This window comes from Rhamphochromis sp. 'chilingali' (genome assembly GCF_963969265.1).
Source record: "Rhamphochromis sp. 'chilingali' genome assembly, chromosome: 6".
In the NCBI taxonomy this organism is placed as follows: Eukaryota; Metazoa; Chordata; class Actinopteri; order Cichliformes; family Cichlidae; genus Rhamphochromis; species Rhamphochromis sp. 'chilingali'.
In genome coordinates, this window is record NC_137933.1 from 168210 (window position 1) to 185000 (window position 16791).

Genomic DNA, 16791 nt, shown 5'->3' on the forward strand with positions numbered 1-16791 from the left:
TCAGTCCACTAGTCTATGTATCACTTTCATCTTACTAGTGACTTGGACAAGATGACAAACAGAATCTCATGCTTAAGATGCTGTCTGGTCTTCATGAGTATCATTGTATGTGTATATGCATGTTGTCACGGTCTGGCTGGCAGACCGTGGGGATGTGGGGAAAGGAGGACCCAAAACGCAGACTCTGCGATGCAAACAGTGCTCTTTATTTACAGTGAAAAGGCTGTAAATACAATAACTCCCCGTTGCTCCCTCGAACCCCGTGTGCGTGCTTCCCTCCGATATCGTGCTCCCCGCTGTTGTGTTTCCGCACCCCCGTGCGTGCTGCCTCTCCGGACCACTCCTCCTCCTGTAGGGAAACCAGAGACGCAGCCGTCAACACTAACCCTCGGCGGGCATATACGCACAGCACAGACCTAAGCTAACACACACTGACTTGGTAAGATAACTCAATGATCCCGCGTCGGTGGGAGCTCCAAGACTCACCTAAGTAGCTCCCACCGACGAGCCCTGATCAGCGGCAGGTGTGTGGCTTCGGGTGTGGCCAGTCCCTCCGCAGGGCCACACCCCTCAGGCCTGCAGGTGGCCGAGCTCCATCCTCCAGGCACACCCGCAGACATACACACCCATACCTCGCCTAAACATATGAGTGGGACACAGACTAACACAGCACAGAGAAACACACATATGTACACGCACAGAGAAGGGGAAACGACACCAAAAATACATAATAATAATACACAGGTCCATGACTGCCCAGGGATCCTGGGTCGCCCAGTCCCAGGACCCTGACAGTACCCCCCCTCTAAGGGTCGGCTCCCGACGACCCAAAAACACAAACCAAAAACAGTACAACCAACCCAGGGCGGGCGGCGGGAGGTCCCGGACGGAGGGCAGAACCAAAACAAGCAAAAACCCCCAAAGAAAACAACCCCCCCAAGGTCACAATCCCAGAGTCCGACCGCGCATCCCGCAGCGGAGCAACAAAAAGAAAAAATGCCACAAAACAGTCTCAGGCAGCCCATCAACATAACAAAAGAGTTCAGGGGGCCTACCTCGAGTCCAATGGTGGCGACATTGCAGCTCCGGCGGGCAGCCACGGGTCCGGCAACAGCAGAAAAACGGTTCTGGGGGCCTGCCACTGCTCCAGTGGCGGCGGCACTGCTGCCCCTCCGGTGGCGAGCCCCGGGCCCAGTAGCGGTGGCGCTGCTCCCCAGGCGGCCTGCCCGGGATCCAGTGGCGGTAGCGGCGCTGCTGCTCCTCCGGCGGCCTGCCCCGGGTCTGACGGCGGCGGCGCTGCTCCCCAGGCGGCCTGCCCGGGATCCAGAGGCGGTAGCGGCGCTGCTGCTCCTCCGGCGGCCTGCCCCGGGTCCGAAGGCGGCGGCGCTGCTCCCCAGGCGGCCTGCCACGGGTCCGGTGGCGGCGCTGCTCCTCCGGTGAGCAACAGCGAGGTGTGGCACACGGTTCATGACGCGCTGGTTGCTGACGTGGATGCAGAGGACGTGGATGGCGTGGATGGCGTGGAGGCCGCGCCAGACGTGGAGGTCCCTCCGGTTCGCTGACCTCGGGCTCCGGCTGAGCGGGCCCCTCCTCGGCTGCTGGCAGCGAGAGCCCCTCCTCGGCTGCTGGCAGCGAGAGCCCCTCCTCGGCTGGCAGCGCCGGTTGTTCCTTCCGCTCGCCGAGCTCCTCTGCTGGTGGTTCGCTGAGCTGCTCCTGCTCGCTGAGCTGCTCCCGCCCGCTGAGCTCCGGCTCGGGCAGAGCGAGCTCCTCCCGCTCGCCGAGCTCCGGCTCGCTGAGCTCCGGCTCGGGCAGATCGAGCTCCTCCCGCTCGCTGGGCTCCTGCTCCGCCACGCTGAGCCGCTCCTCCGGCTCGCCGGGCTCCTGCTCCGGCTCGCAGGGCTCCACAGCTGGCGGTGCGGGCTCCTCCCGCTCTCCGAGCACCCTGAGCACCTCCGGCTGCGCTACAGCTACTGACGGTCGATCTGGAGGTGAAGATGGTGATGCGGTGTCTGCAGGTGGGGAAGGTGAAGGTAGAGTAGGTGATGCAGATGGCGAAGCCGAGAGTGCTGCGGTCGCTGCAGTCTGATGGGACTCTGGTGGAGAAGTAGCTGCAGAGGGAGAAGGTGATGATGGTGCGGCAGCTGCTCCCGGTGGACTGGACAGCGATGCAGGGACAGACAGGTGAAATGATGGCAGAGGTGGTCCAGCAGGCATATCGACCTCCAACTGAGGATGAAGGTGAGAGGCTGACCGGACTGAAGACTCAGTCACCAGCTGGGCAGCAGACTCCATTACTAGCTGGGCAGCGGACTGAGTTGAGGGTGATATGGCTATTATGAAGGGTGGAGAGGATGAGAATGTTACAGCTGGCTCAACAAATTCCAGGGGTCCAGAGGCAACTGAGGCCTCCAGTTCGGCCTCTGGGGAAGCCCTGGGGAGAACCTCTGTCTCCATATGGCCAGACTGAGCCAAAAAGTCATCTGGGTCTGTATGCTGTGAACTCCCTAGCTCCCAGCTCCCAGTCTCAGAGTGAACATCTTCTGAGTTTTTGGAGGTAAAGCAAACAGTTTCTGACCCCACCAACTCTGAGCTAACTACCTCAGGGCTGTCTATGCAAAATTCTGCCCCAGTATTAGCACTCAGGCCACCTTCGTCCGTCGGTGGTCCAAAAATCCCCACTGGGAGTTCAGTTACACCTCTTACAGTTTCTCCATTGTTAATTGCCGTAGGGGCTATAGTCTCTATGTCCATGTTCACAGGAAGGGAATTTACGACACCGGCAGAGTCCATTTTACTCACTGTGGCGTCCAGAGCCGCTGGTCCTGAGCCTTCGACCAGCACAGGAGTGAGTGTAGAGGTGGCTGAACGCTGCTTGCGAGGACGCCTTCTCCTCCGTGAAGGTGGGGCCGGGTGTACGGAAACAGTCCTCTGCTGTTCATCTGTGTTTTGATTTTCAATGACAGGATTAATAGAAACAAATGAGTCGGGTTTACTCACTGCGGTGATGAGCGCTGTTGGTCCGTTGCCAGCTGACCGGGCTGAAACCGCAGGAGTGGGTTGAGGCGTAACGGGATGATGGTAGAGAGTGCGGCATGCCTTCCGTAACGGCGGATCAAACGATTGTGCCGCGAGCATCGACGGGAAAGCCCTCCGCCGACGCGTGAAAAACCAAGCGGCTAGAGTCTCTAGGAGAGCAGCCGAACTGTCCATGCTCAGACCACCCAAGCCAAATAGTTCAAAACTCGAGCTCTCCCTTAAACTAGCGACCAGGTGCCTAAGTTTGTTAATGTCCAGAATGTTCGTGGTGAAGGTAGTGGATGAGAGATAATTGTCAAAGAACACTACCTGTATATGTCTCTTGTGTGGGTCTACAGCCTGGATTACGCTCCGGCAGTAATCCCATAGCTGCGTGAGCGATCTCTCCTCCGTGGCAACTCCTGAGTTTGCTGGGTCCATGGTGGTTGGCGGGATCATTCTGTCACGGTCTGGCTGGCAGACCGTGGGGATGTGGGGAAAGGAGGACCCAAAACGCAGACTCTGCGATGCAAACAGTGCTCTTTATTTACAGTGAAAAGGCTGTAAATACAATAACTCCCCGTTACTCCCTCGAACCCCGTGTGCGTGCTTCCCTCCGATATCGTGCTCCCCGCTGTTGTGTTTCCGCACCCCCGTGCGTGCTGCCTCTCCGGACCACTCCTCCTCCTGTAGGGAAACCAGAGACGCAGCCGTCAACACTAACCCTCGGCGGGCATATACGCACAGCACAGACCTAAGCTAACACACACTGACTTGGTAAGATAACTCAATGATCCCGCGTCGGTGGGAGCTCCAAGACTCACCTAAGTAGCTCCCCCGACGAGCCCTGATCAGCGGCAGGTGTGTGGCTTTGGGTGTGGCCAGTCCCTCCGCAGGGCCACACCCCTCAGGCCTGCAGCTCCCCTGGACCCGCGTCTGCACGCACAGTCTCAGTGACGCACAAGGCCTTTTCTACTCACTGTTCGTGTTGTTTCCGTTCATGGGAAGAATCTCTGGATCCCGTCAATCGCCATCCATCCCGAGGGAAGTTCAGACGCAAGGGTCCCAGACGCTGGCTGCTAGTAGACTGCGGTGGAGTCATGCAATGTGTTAGGTTCTGGCTCCGAAGGACCAAATAAATGTTGGGTCTAAACTCAGACCCCGCTGTATCCAGGACTTATTCCCATGAAAGAAAAACAAGGCAACAGCGATCGATCGATTCACTTGCAAGGGGGGCCTCGTTGATGTCTACCACGAAATGACCCCAAATCCGGCCTCCTCTTGCTGCCTTTTATTGAGAAACAGTTCACACAAAACACATCACAGCAAAGCAACGCCCATGTGGTTCTAAGACAAGGCATTGTATGTCTTGAACTAAGACTGTACAAATTTAAGAAACACAATGGCAACATTCAACAATTTGGCGACATGAACACTGCCTCCTCCTAGGAGAAGGTACGATGGAAGTAGGTCCTGCTAAAGCTGAGGCTGGCATGGCATTGAAAGAGGGAACTGGTCGAGGTAGAGGAAATAAAGCGCTTGTCCGCTGCTGCAGCAACATGAGTGTGGAGACAGATGAGAGACTGAATGTAGCCAGCAGGGCTGGGGTGATTCAACCCGCATGCTGGGCAGCTGCTGCTGTGGCGATGATTGCAAAGTAGAGGAGATCGTGGTTGTAACAAAGTTCTTTGACTCTTTGGTAAACAGTCCAAGAACCTTGGGTTGGCCGTGGTTATCTGGGCCAGCTGACCCCAAATAGACTCCTGCTTCCCTGCAGAGGAAATCATTCAAGATAAGCAGCCACCAAGGAGTGAGCCGGTGTGTACCTGGGTGCCCATCCCCGGACACAAAGAACCACCAACGCACCGATGTCTTCTGAGGGCGTCTGCCACTGGCAGGGGAAGTGGTGGGGGGAGATAGGCCTCCATACCTTAGAGGGCCTGAGATGTCCCCAGAGAGGCCCTGCATGTGTGGGTGATTGTGGTGGAGCGGGAAGAGGGAGGCAGCTGGAGATGGGGAGGGAAGGAAGGGTGGCCCCTCCCTGGGGCCAGCTCCCCCGCTGACCCCAGTAGGCACCTCCATACTCCGCAACCCGCAAGGGAAAGGGGGCCCAGGCCCATCCGGACTGGGGCCCAGAACAGCAGCGCCGCCCGGCCCCACAGAGCCCAGGACAGCCTACCTGACCCCACTACAGAGAAAACTGCACCCACCCCACCATCCACTCATCTTCCAGACTACACAAGACAATAGACGCCCAGGCTGAGATCTTCCTCCACCTCTCCTGTATCTCCCCCTCCTGCAGAGTGAGTTCCTAAAGAGAGGAGAGCTCCTGCAAGGTGTAACAACGTCCCCCACCAGTTGAAGTGCCCCCCAGGTGGCTCGATGCATTGGCAGCACCCTGCGCCAGGGCTGGGCCCCCATACATCCACCCACCCACAACCCCAGCAACATACCAACCAGGACCCAAGCCCCCGAGGCCCAGCAAGGGCCCAGAGACGGAGCACCCCAGAACCGGACCCACCCAGGGGCAGCCAGGCTACCAGGTCAGTAACCCACGTCCATCAGCACAGACCCTCCCCTAGCCCCGCTGCACGCAGCTGCACGAGGAAACCATCACCTAAGAGCCAACAGAGCCCTTAATAGGCCATGACTGCTACCCCGGGTTGAGCCCCCCAAGGAAGATGCTCCTGGGAACCCCCCGACGCCCTAAGCCTGTCTCTACCCCCACACCAATCACAACAGCGAAGGTGGGACCAAACTATGAGAGTTCATGAGGACTGTTTTCTTGGCTATGCATAGGGCAGTGAGAACCATATGGGCTATATTCTTTTCTGAAGTGACATTATCTAAGCTGCCCAACAAACACACTAAGGGGGAAGTTGGAATGTTACACTTCAGACACTTTGATAAGTCTTCACATATCTCGCGCCAAAACTTCTGAACTGGTGGACAGAACCAAAGAACGTGGATATAATTGTCCGGTGAGTTGGTTTGGCAGTGTGAGCAGTTGTTGGTAGACGTAAAACCCATCTTGAACATCCGATGACCTGTATAGTGCACTCTATGTAGTATTTTGTATTGTATTAATTGCAGACTGGGATTTCTAATTAGATGAAAGGTTTTTAAGCAAATCTGAGACCAGAAGTTTAGGTCTAAGTTAACTGATAAATCCGCTTCCCATTTTGCAATAGGAAGTGATATTGATTCATCTGTTTTAGAAAGCATTCTGTATATTTTGGATAGTAATTTGGGGGTTTTAAGAGTAAGAAACTGAACCACACTTGGTGGTGTTTGTAGTTCAACTTGACCCGGTTTAAATTTCTTTTTTACTATGGATTTAATTTGTTGATATTCTAAAAATCTTTTCTTGTTGATCCCATATTGTGTAACTAGTCTGTCAAATGGAATAAATTCTGTTCCTTCTAGTATATGTTCTAAATATTTGATTCCTTTACCACTCCAATCTGAAAAGTTTATCATATTATTGTTTTGTAATATGTCAGGGTTGTTCCAGATAGGTGTACGTTTGCATGGGATTAATGAAGACTCTGTCAATTTTAGAAACTCCCACCATGCTGTCAGAGAAGAGCTGATGTTGATGCTTTTAAAGCATTCATGTCGTTGGATGTTTGAGCTGATAAATGGTAGATCTGAAGGTTGAGCATTAAAAAAACATGAAACATCTTGACATGAAAAACCCGAAACATGACTAGAAACAACAGACAACCTGACAAAGACTGAATGAAAACACACAGACTAAATACAGGAGGTGATCAGAGGAAGGGGAAACAGCTGATTAAAATGAACATAACGTCACCGAGAAAAGTAAAACTAAACACAATAAATATGGGACACCAGACCGCTTCAAAATAAAATAGGAAACATATTGAGACACAGAAACAACATGAGCTTGACAACATAGCACACGCAGACATAAAACACATGAAGGGCGAGGGAGACTTAAACACAGGGGAACTATAACAGGGCAATATGTCTGTGAAGGTTCTCAGTCATCCAGGTCATCGTAGTCAAAGGAGCTTGCAAAGAAAGAGGAGTGAAAGAAGCCATCTATGTCCACTGTGGGCGACCATCTTTGAACAGAGGCGGGGGTTTACGACACCAACTCTCTGCCATCTATAATCCAGTTTTGAGATCCCTTCCCAGACGCCTTAACGCCCACTCACATCCTGGGCCAGCTGACCTCAGGAATTCGCATGATAAGGTGGGGCCAGGTTTCACAATGAACACACCCGAAACTCTGGCTGATTGGGACCCACACCCAGTTTCACACCTTGGCTCAGGCGATTAGAGGATCATCAGGGGGTCCTTTTGTCCCTCTGTGGGGGGTCACTCCCACTAGGTTTATATCTGGGACTCTCCACCATTTGACCTTAGAACTGAAGAAGCTTCTCGGATGAGAGGTGAAACGTCTTCAAGCAACTTAAAGAAGTCCAGACGCTTTTCTTTGCAAGCTCCTTTGACTATAACAGGGCAACATAGGCAAAATAAGAAATTAACTAATAAACTTAGACATAAACCATAAACGTCAAAATATATTAAAACTCAAAATGCTGGGTTAGATGACCCAGGATCGTGACACAACTACAGCCTTCCCTGGACATAATACATTCCACTAATCTCTAGGCAGCCTATCCTTGAAGCTCAGGTCCTCTACCATAGGCCTAGGAGCTTGAGGGTCCTGTGTAGTATCCTGCACTCTTCTGGACATAGATCTCCGATTTTGTTCCTCGAATCTGCTGGAGCCACTCGCTGAGCTTGGGAATCACCATACCTAATTTTCCAGTGTTCCTCCTTCCTGATATTGCTGTCATTCGGAACCGCTACATCGATCACTACGACCGTCTACCACCACTATGTCCAGTTGGTTAGCCACCACCATTTTGTCTGTCTGTATCTGGAAGTCCCACAGGATCTTTCATTCTCCACCACCCTTGGTGGTTCCATGATGGTTCCTCCTCTGAGCTACTAGTTGTTTCGCTGTCAATGTGGATGTCACCCTCACCCTATTCATGTAACAGTTAGTCATGTATCAGTCATCGCTGATACACCATCAATTATTGTCTTTGTTACTATCAGTTATAAAAATGGCAAATCCAGTCAGAAGAGTGGTAGAATTAGTGTCAAATCAAAACTCTGCCATCACCACTGAGTAAACCATTTTCCCCATTCTTATTTATACACTGTGCAGACTGAAGGTGTCCTGTGGCATCAGACACCAAGACGTTGGTAGCAGATTTAAGCACTTTTAAGTATTGGAATTTGGACGATTGGGTTTGCATAGAAAGACTATGAGATTAATGTCTTTCCAACCACTTTGTCTATAAAGCTTCATGGGATACAAAAGGCCTACCTTTATCAATGTCCCTACATGGTCAATATTTCCTGCTTCCAACACCTTGCTGGATAAAAAAAGAAAGGAAAGAAAAATAGATGGTGATGAAGAAGAAATACTTTATTAATCCCAGTACGATCTGATACACCAAGCTACAGGTACCTTGGTGTTCATCTGAACAATAGACTGGACTGGATTCATAACTCAGACGCCCTCTACAGGAAAGGGCAGAGCAGGCTGTACCTGCTGCGGAGACTCAGGTCGTTTGGAGTGGAGGGCCCACTCCTGAAGAAATTCTATGACTCTGTTGTGGCTTCTGCTATCTTTTATGGCGTGGTCTGCTGGGGCGGCAGCATCTCTGCTGGGGACAGGAAGAGACTGAACAGGGTGATCCGAAGGGCCAGCTCTGTTCTAGGATGCCCTCTGGACCCAGTGGAGGTGGTGAGTGACAGGAGAACGGCGGCTAAGCTGTCATCCCTGATGGACAACATCTCCCACCCCATGCAGCAGACTGTGACAGCACTGAGCAGCTCCTTCAGTGGGAGACTGCGGCACCCACGGTGTGGGACGGAGAGATTTCGCAGGTCTTTCCTCCCCACTGCTGTCAGACTCCATAATAAAGACTTTAACTGATCAAGCACACACATCCATACATATGCAATAATACTAAGTGCAATAATCCTTTCTGTCATCGTTGTATTTTACTCAGTTGTATATAGTATTTGTATTCTATTTTTATCTTATTGTATATTTATTTTATTGTATTCTACTGTATATAGTATTTTATTCTATTCTGTACAGTTGTGTACTGTATTTATTCTTATTGTATTCTAATTTTTGCCTCATAACTTTTGCACTGTCCACTTCCTGCTGTGACAAAACAAATTTCCCACGTGTGGGACTAATAAAGGTTATCTTATCTTATCTTATCTTATCTTATATCCTTGTGTTGGTGTTGTTCCCACATCATCATAATAAATGTTGTTCCAGGTTCAACATTGCAAGTGACCAATCACATTGTTGTGATGTCATACTTTTGCAAGCCAAGCGATTCATTCACAGTGTTGGTCAAGTTACTTGAAAAAAGTAATCAGTAACTAATTACTGATTACTTCCCCCAAAAAGTAATCCCGTTACTTTACTGATTACTTATTTTCAAAAGTAATTAGTTACTTAGTTACTTTTTAAAAACACGATTTACAACCTGAAGAGGTGATAAAGCGATAGATCTTTCAGCCCAATTCTACTTTTTCTGCATAATCCATCATACAAAATGTAATCAAATGGAAAAGTCTCTTTTTAAAACTTGTTTTATTAGTTTTAATCTTTTAAGTTTATGCATCAAGCAAAAATTTAATTATATGCAACATTCTTTGACTGAAAGAAATTTGCTTAACATTTAAACCTATTTTCTGCACATTCCAGCACATTTTTTTTTTGTGTGTGTGTTTACACTCAGTCTTTCAAATAGATGCAAGTAAAACACAGCAGAAAATAAATAAAATCAAAGACTAGCGGTCCTTTTGCTCTATTTTCACCTGTAAAGCAGGAGTTGGGTAGGCGGAGGTTTACCCTGGTGCAGGTGTGCCGCGGTCAGTGGAAGAGTCCGCGAGTTTCTCTGTGAATTTCCCATTACGTCGTAGCGCACTCGGTGCTTGCTTGGAAGTTTGGGGGGGGGGGGGGGGGGTTTGGCTGTAAAAAGAAGTTTTCTTCCCATGCACAAACGGATGCTAATGTTTTTTTTTTTTCACTTTTTTGGAATCAAACTCAAAGTAAGGTCAGTACTTCCACGCTTTAAACGCTGCACGCTCATACTCTCTCCCGCACTCAATATATTGGTCGTGTCCAAATTCATGGGCTGCATCCTCCTGAGGCCGCATTTGTAGACTGATCACGTCACAGTGACGCGCCGAAGGCTGTCCAAATTCGTAGACTCCTCCGAATGCAGCCGACAAATGCGTCCTCCTTTTCCCCGAATTTGAAGGATGGGTCGGGTGTGTCCGTCGTGGCATACCATATCCCAGAATTCATAGCGCGGCCCAGCCAAACTCCAGTTTCCAACAATGGCGGCCGCTACTAAGTTTTAAAATTACTCATACTAATCTTTCTGGGTCACAAAATAAACTTTTAACATATTTTCAGGCGAGAAAGTAGCTGTGTAAACATCAAATATCTGCTCGGTTTATCAAGACATCGCATATTTGCAAAAGTGCTTCGACGTTTTTGGAGACATTTGCTACCCACCAGCTCGATAGCTAGCCGGGAGCTCGAGGGTCACTGATGCGGCCGAGAACGGCACAACTCCCGGCACATCATTTTCAGATCACCGCGGACTTTCGCTGCTCAGGTTAAATGTAATATATAAGTCACTTAGACAACCTAAAAATGTTATTGTTGGGCTTTTTTCTGTGTTTTGTTTGTTCGTGAGTCAATCGGTTTGGCTGAGATTAAAGTTATTAGATTAGATAAAATAAAACTTTATTAATCCCCCGGGTGGGTTCCTCCTTGGTTTTTACACAGCTGACTAAACGTCAAACAGAAAACTGATTAAACAGAAGTATGAGACAGTCGAGAATTTACACCAGTGTCTGGTTATATTTTAGATAGCAAGGAGCAGACGGCCGAGTTTATTGAACTCCACCGAGACAGCGGTGACGCTAATCAGAAGGCTAGACCGTCCAATTTCACGGCCGTTTACTTCCGGCCTACCCGACCTTCTGAGGACCCGGCCCACGTAGACCGCGAAGGCCGGGTCCTCAGGAGGATGCAGCCCATGAATTTGGACACGACCGATATCTACTGTTGATCTGCACACAGCTGTTGTCAAGAACGTCGCGCTTGCTTACGTCACTGTCGTGAGACATTCTCACAAAAAAATCATGGTTTTAGTAACGCAGTAACGCAGCGTTCCTACGGGAAAGTAACGGTAATCTAATTACCGTTTTTGCAATAGTAATCCCTTACTTTACTCGTTACTTGAAAAAAGTAATCGGATTACATCTCTGTTCATTCATGAAATTCCAATGTTGCAAGGACAATATGTATAATGCTTACCGTTTATTAAAGAACAGTATCCTGAAATGCAAAGAGTTCAAATTGATGGATCGGCGGACAAAGGCGGTTTCTTTCAGGTTAAGTAGATTTTATTTTTTTAAGGCACTTTTTTCCGAAGTCGCAAAAGTATGACGTCACAACAATGTGATTGGTCACTTGCAATGTTGAACCTGGAACAACATTTATTATGATGATGTGGGAACAACACCGACACATAGTTTTTTCGTTAAAGTAGTACGCATTGGTTTATAATGTTGTGGCCGACTGGTGTATTGTGAGAAATGCAATGCTGAATGTAATAGTTGAGAACACCTGGAATTGGGCAGGGCAATATGGCCAAAAATATTTATCACAATATAATTTAAAAATTTGCGATAATGATATAACTGACTATATTATTGATGCAAGACAATACTTTACTCTACAACTTTATTAGTCCAAAAAAACCCATCAATTTATTTTCATTTAAACAAGCAGCTGTTTTTTATCTGCATTAAAGCTATATAAAAATGTAAGAGTGCAAATGCTAATTCCTTGCTGACAGTTTAACCAAAAGACATTTCCAGTGGAAATGGGCTGACATATCCTGAGCCTAACCATGTATAATATCCACAAAAGTTAAAAAGAGGTGCTTTGCAACATGAAACTATAAGGCGCATTAAGCAAAATTTTAAACTCAAGGCTATCAGTCACGCAGTAGAACATGGGAATAGAGCAGCTGCAAGAGAATTTAAAACAGTCAGATAAGTCTAACTTTACTCAACTCATTCTTCTTGCTTCAATCACTTCTGTACCATTGATTCATTAATACTGAATTCTCTCGCAGCTGCTCTATTCCCATGTTCTACTGCGTGACTGATAGCCTTGAGTTTAAAATCCGCTTCATAAGCATGTCTCTTAACAGGTGCCATTTTGGAGTCCTTACACACACACAATATGGTAATATTATGTTGAAGCACAGTATGTATTACTGTGAGGCTCCTGACTACAGTAGCCGTAATGCTCTGACAAGCGGTGGGGCTTTGTAGCTTACCAAAGTCATACAAAAACATTCTTTGATAGATTTTTGAGCGCTGTGTGCCACATAAAATCAGTTGGAGGTCAGTAAGCAGAACCAGAATTCATACATAAGGCGTACCGGATTATAAGGTGCACTGTCAAAGAGAGCCTTATAGTCTGAAAAATACGGTAATAACGACAGCCCGCTTGCATGTTCTACAAAGGAAAAAAAAGTGCTTTGGTGGCTTTCTGATGGACGAAAACCAAACCAGTTCCACATCACTGAAGTTGCATTTCTACAAACCAATTCTGGTTCATCTGTTTCATTCAATGATCCGCTTTTGCCCTTCTCATTCTCCGTCACTCCCATGCTTTTTCCGTCATGTGTGTATGAAAACAAAAGCATTGTGCATGCGCGTTTTACTCATAATCTATTGCAATATTTCATTTTCTTATCATTGCCTAACATTGTACCGGTATTATCATGAAACGTATAATATGGCCCAGCCCTACCTGGAGCAATACTGATCCATTAGTCAAGGAAACGAACTGCAGCCCATATAAATGTGGGTCTGTAGGGTCTACGGACTGCATTTGGTAAAAACACCTCAAATCAAAAGTCCTGAAAAGGAGGAATACTGATTGCGCAAAACATTTGGCACAAGTTTATTTTTTTTAACTTAGCAAACTTAACAAACATATTCATTTTTCTTGATATTTTTTTCAAAAGTTTCAGTGTAGTTAATAAAACTAAAACAGGCCTGACAAAATATTCTCCTCTATATCCGATTATCTGCAGAAACAAGAGTAAAACAGCATCATGTGCTTTGAGACAATAAGTCAAAAGAAAAAAAACATTTTTACAATTATGAATGTTTCCTCCTCATATCACTCAAAAGGGAACTCCAGAGGAGAAGGAATTGCACAAGTACAACAACATGTCATCACCAATTTCTTTGACTTTTTTCTTTTCTTTTTCTTTTTTTTAATAAGGCACACACGAGCACTCACATACAACATAATCTAAAGAGATTAGCTGCTTTTCCACAAAAAACATAACAAAACCAAAAAAGAGAGGCACTGGAAAAATTGCTCCATCGTACAGTCAATAAAAACAAACTAGAGACTCTTATTAAACTGAATTGTTTTTTAATTGAGTGGTTATTTTACTTATTCTAGAAAAATAGATTTTCTTTTGCTTGTAATAAATTTTAACATTCAAAAATGCTCAGAGGCAACCTTTCTAGTGCCTATTTTGGCAGCACATAGGACATAGGAAACAACAAAACCTTTTGGGCAATCAACGTCAACTACAACGTCAAATGTGAAATTGGAAGCACCAGTGAAGCGCAGTAGACAAGGACTGGACGATGAGCTGTGACGCCACACCAACATGCTAGGGCAAACAGGAAGAGATCTAGAAAAACAAAGAAAAAAAATGCACAACAGGGAGACAAACCTTGGTTACACAGTAATGGAACACAGACAGGAGAGAGAAAAGAAACTGACAATAATCACATTTATCATGGTGCTTTACTAAAGTCTAAAAACTCAGTAGCCATTTTCAGGGACAGAGTGAGGATGATGAGCATGTTACTAGAAACTGAGGTGGATGACAACAGCAGATTCACACATATAGAACAGCTATAAATGTGGTGCCAGCACAAAATCAGTGACAACATGCAAACAAACACAGCTAATCATGTAAGGAGACCACAGGGTGTTACGGAGGTAGTACCTTTTTAAGCCTCATCTTTAACATTTTAGTACCTGATGTAACATGCTGCACACATCTTCTATTAAAATCAGCTAACTGGAAAGTGGAACTGATGATGTTCAACATTCATTTAAGTGCATCTGGAAATCTGCATTACTTTAAAAACTTAGAACAAATGTTTGTTGAGACAGGTAGTAGTGGAGGGCAAATCGATCCAAATATCGATTGTATCGATGCCAAGTCGGCATCTGTATCGGATCGATACTGGCCTGGTGAGATCGATTCTTTACTTTAAGTTCTGCTTGTTTGCAATGCTGTGGTTTCGGCAAAGACAAAACAGCCAGGTCGCTGGACTCGCCGCTGCTGTGTCAGCTCCACCTCACCCCTCTTGTGTTTAGATGTTGGGCCGTCACGTGACATGGCTTAGACGCTTTGGGGGTTGTTGTTGTTTACATATTATTTATATTTTCACCAGTTTTTTTTTTGTTGTTGGGAATTTTAATTGTAATTTTTGTATTATTATTTCTCAACAGTACTTGTTTGTTTTAATTTGTTAACTGGTTTGCGTTCACTTTTTAATTAAAGATTTTTCTAAAAAAAAAAAAAAAAAGTGATAATATTAATTTTATATTAGCATTTTCTATTTAATTATTTAATCTATTTAATTATAAACTTTGTCCAAATTATGTCCTGGGTTTTAGCTATTTTAATAATAAAAAACTATAATCACAAAAAACACTTAAAGTCAAGGTAATTAATTGAGATTTAGCAATTCAATGACGCATCCACCTTATTTGTTGAAAAGTATCGGTACGAGCGATACTGGCCCGTATTTCCTTGGTATGGGATTGATACCAAAATATGCAGTATCGCACACCACTAACAGTTAGTGGTTTTATTCATAGGGATGTAGCCAAATTCCTTCGTTAGTCTGCCTGACTATCGATCCCGCTTATCAACTCTTGCAATTTTGAAACTGAAACCAGCTGATTTCAGTTCATGTGTCGTCGGAGGAAAATAGTGGCACAGCTCCAGCGTGGACATGGACATTTCTTTTATTTTTATTGCTCAAAAGTACGAGAAGTGGAGACTGCTCCAGGACAGAAACAACTCTGAACACAACTTGGGCTCTTCACAAGCATCTGCATAGACAGCATCTAAAACTAAGTTGGGTTATGTTAAAGCTGAGTAAAATGCCGACCACAGCCCAGGGCAGTGATAAAGTGAGCTGTCATTTGTGCCAAAGCCAGCCGCTGCTGAACTTCAACAGGTACCAAACTGTTTCTAAAGTAGAATCACTGTGGTGGTCGCTTTGAAGTCTCTTTGTGCTGGTTTTCATCTTTGTTTGGTGTTGCTGGCTTTGGTGTTTATACCTAAATACTAAGAGAACAATCATGTGTGTCCTGTCAATTCCTCTCTCTATTTATTCATTTGAAGATTCAAGAACGTTGAACATTAATTTCCGTAAAATATGAAAATGTAACTGCATCTGTCCTGTGAGTGCTCAGGCCTATCTTTCTGTCACAGTTCTTAATTATCCTAGCCATGAGCACAGTTTTAATCCAGACTAATTGAATAAGGCCTTCTTGAAACATTTTAGTAAAAATTATTAAGATGGATGTGACATTCACATTAATTATACCTCTGGATCAAGTTAGGCATGATTTCCATGCCTTTATTGGAATAAACTAGTTATCTTGCATTCTATCTTACAGTTCTACCTTGTTTCTGATAGTTCAGTTTCTAATTTACTCAGCGTTATAAAGTCTGGTATTTGCATAGTGCTAAACTAACACTGGATGAACTGATTGTAGAAGCCCATACTCCTAACTGCTATAGATTCAAATAGCTGTTCAAAAACTATTCTAATCAAACCAGTGAACCATATGTCTGTGTAGGTTCTTAGTCATCCAGGTCATGCACAAGGGCAACCTAGACAATATTTGGCAGGTGATTTAAATTTTTTTAAATAAATTAAAAAAAAAATTTCAATTAATGACTGAGAGCCCAGAGTATTATCACATTGTGTGAGGTCTGATCTCTCATACGTTAAGGGCCCTCTCCTCAAAGGACACATTCAGATAGATCCTTTTAAGACGAAAGAGCTAAACAAATGGGGACGAAAAATGGAGTGAAATGAGGCACGTCCAGTTCTTTTATAAGGTTACATTCTCAATACATAGTTAACTGCCACCATGTAAATGCATACAATACATCAATGTACTTTTATTATAGATTTGTATTTTGACAATAACACATACTCGTGTCCCCCAGGCTCTCTGCCTTATTATTTACAAATAATAGGCATGACTTTAAAATGCCAAGTCTTAGCCTTTCATTTGAGAATTCAGTAATATACTGTAATATATACCTAGTCCAATTAGACAGTACATGACAGTCCTAAAGGACAGAGCCCAGGGAACACAAAGATGTGGAAGTGCCCAAACAGTTACTCTCTAGGGCAGGAGTAGGGAACCTAGAACTGCAGGACACCGGCTCTCGAGGCCTGGAGTTCCCTACCCCTGCTCTAGGACGTAACTTATAGCAGAAAAGCTGATCAAGCTATGCTAAACAAATGTTTTTCCTTTAATATGGAACTTCCTTGTCTTGAAAGACTTTAAACACTGATGAAATACGTGGGTACCCTGGATGT

The 16791-nt window shown here is 45.9% G+C and overlaps 1 protein-coding gene across 16 annotated transcripts in view; it reads right to left on the reverse strand.

The window, feature by feature from the left end:
• Positions 1-13581: 13581 nt before the first annotated feature.
• The window catches only part of celf1 (cugbp, Elav-like family member 1), a 57501-nt gene continuing 54291 nt past the window's right edge, over positions 13582-16791 (reverse strand). For all 16 annotated transcript variants that reach the window (XM_080885300.1, XM_080885301.1, XM_080885293.1 and 13 more), the window contains one exon: positions 13582-13838. The gene's annotated coding sequence lies outside the window, so the exon portion shown is untranslated. The remainder of the gene's footprint in view (positions 13839-16791) is intronic.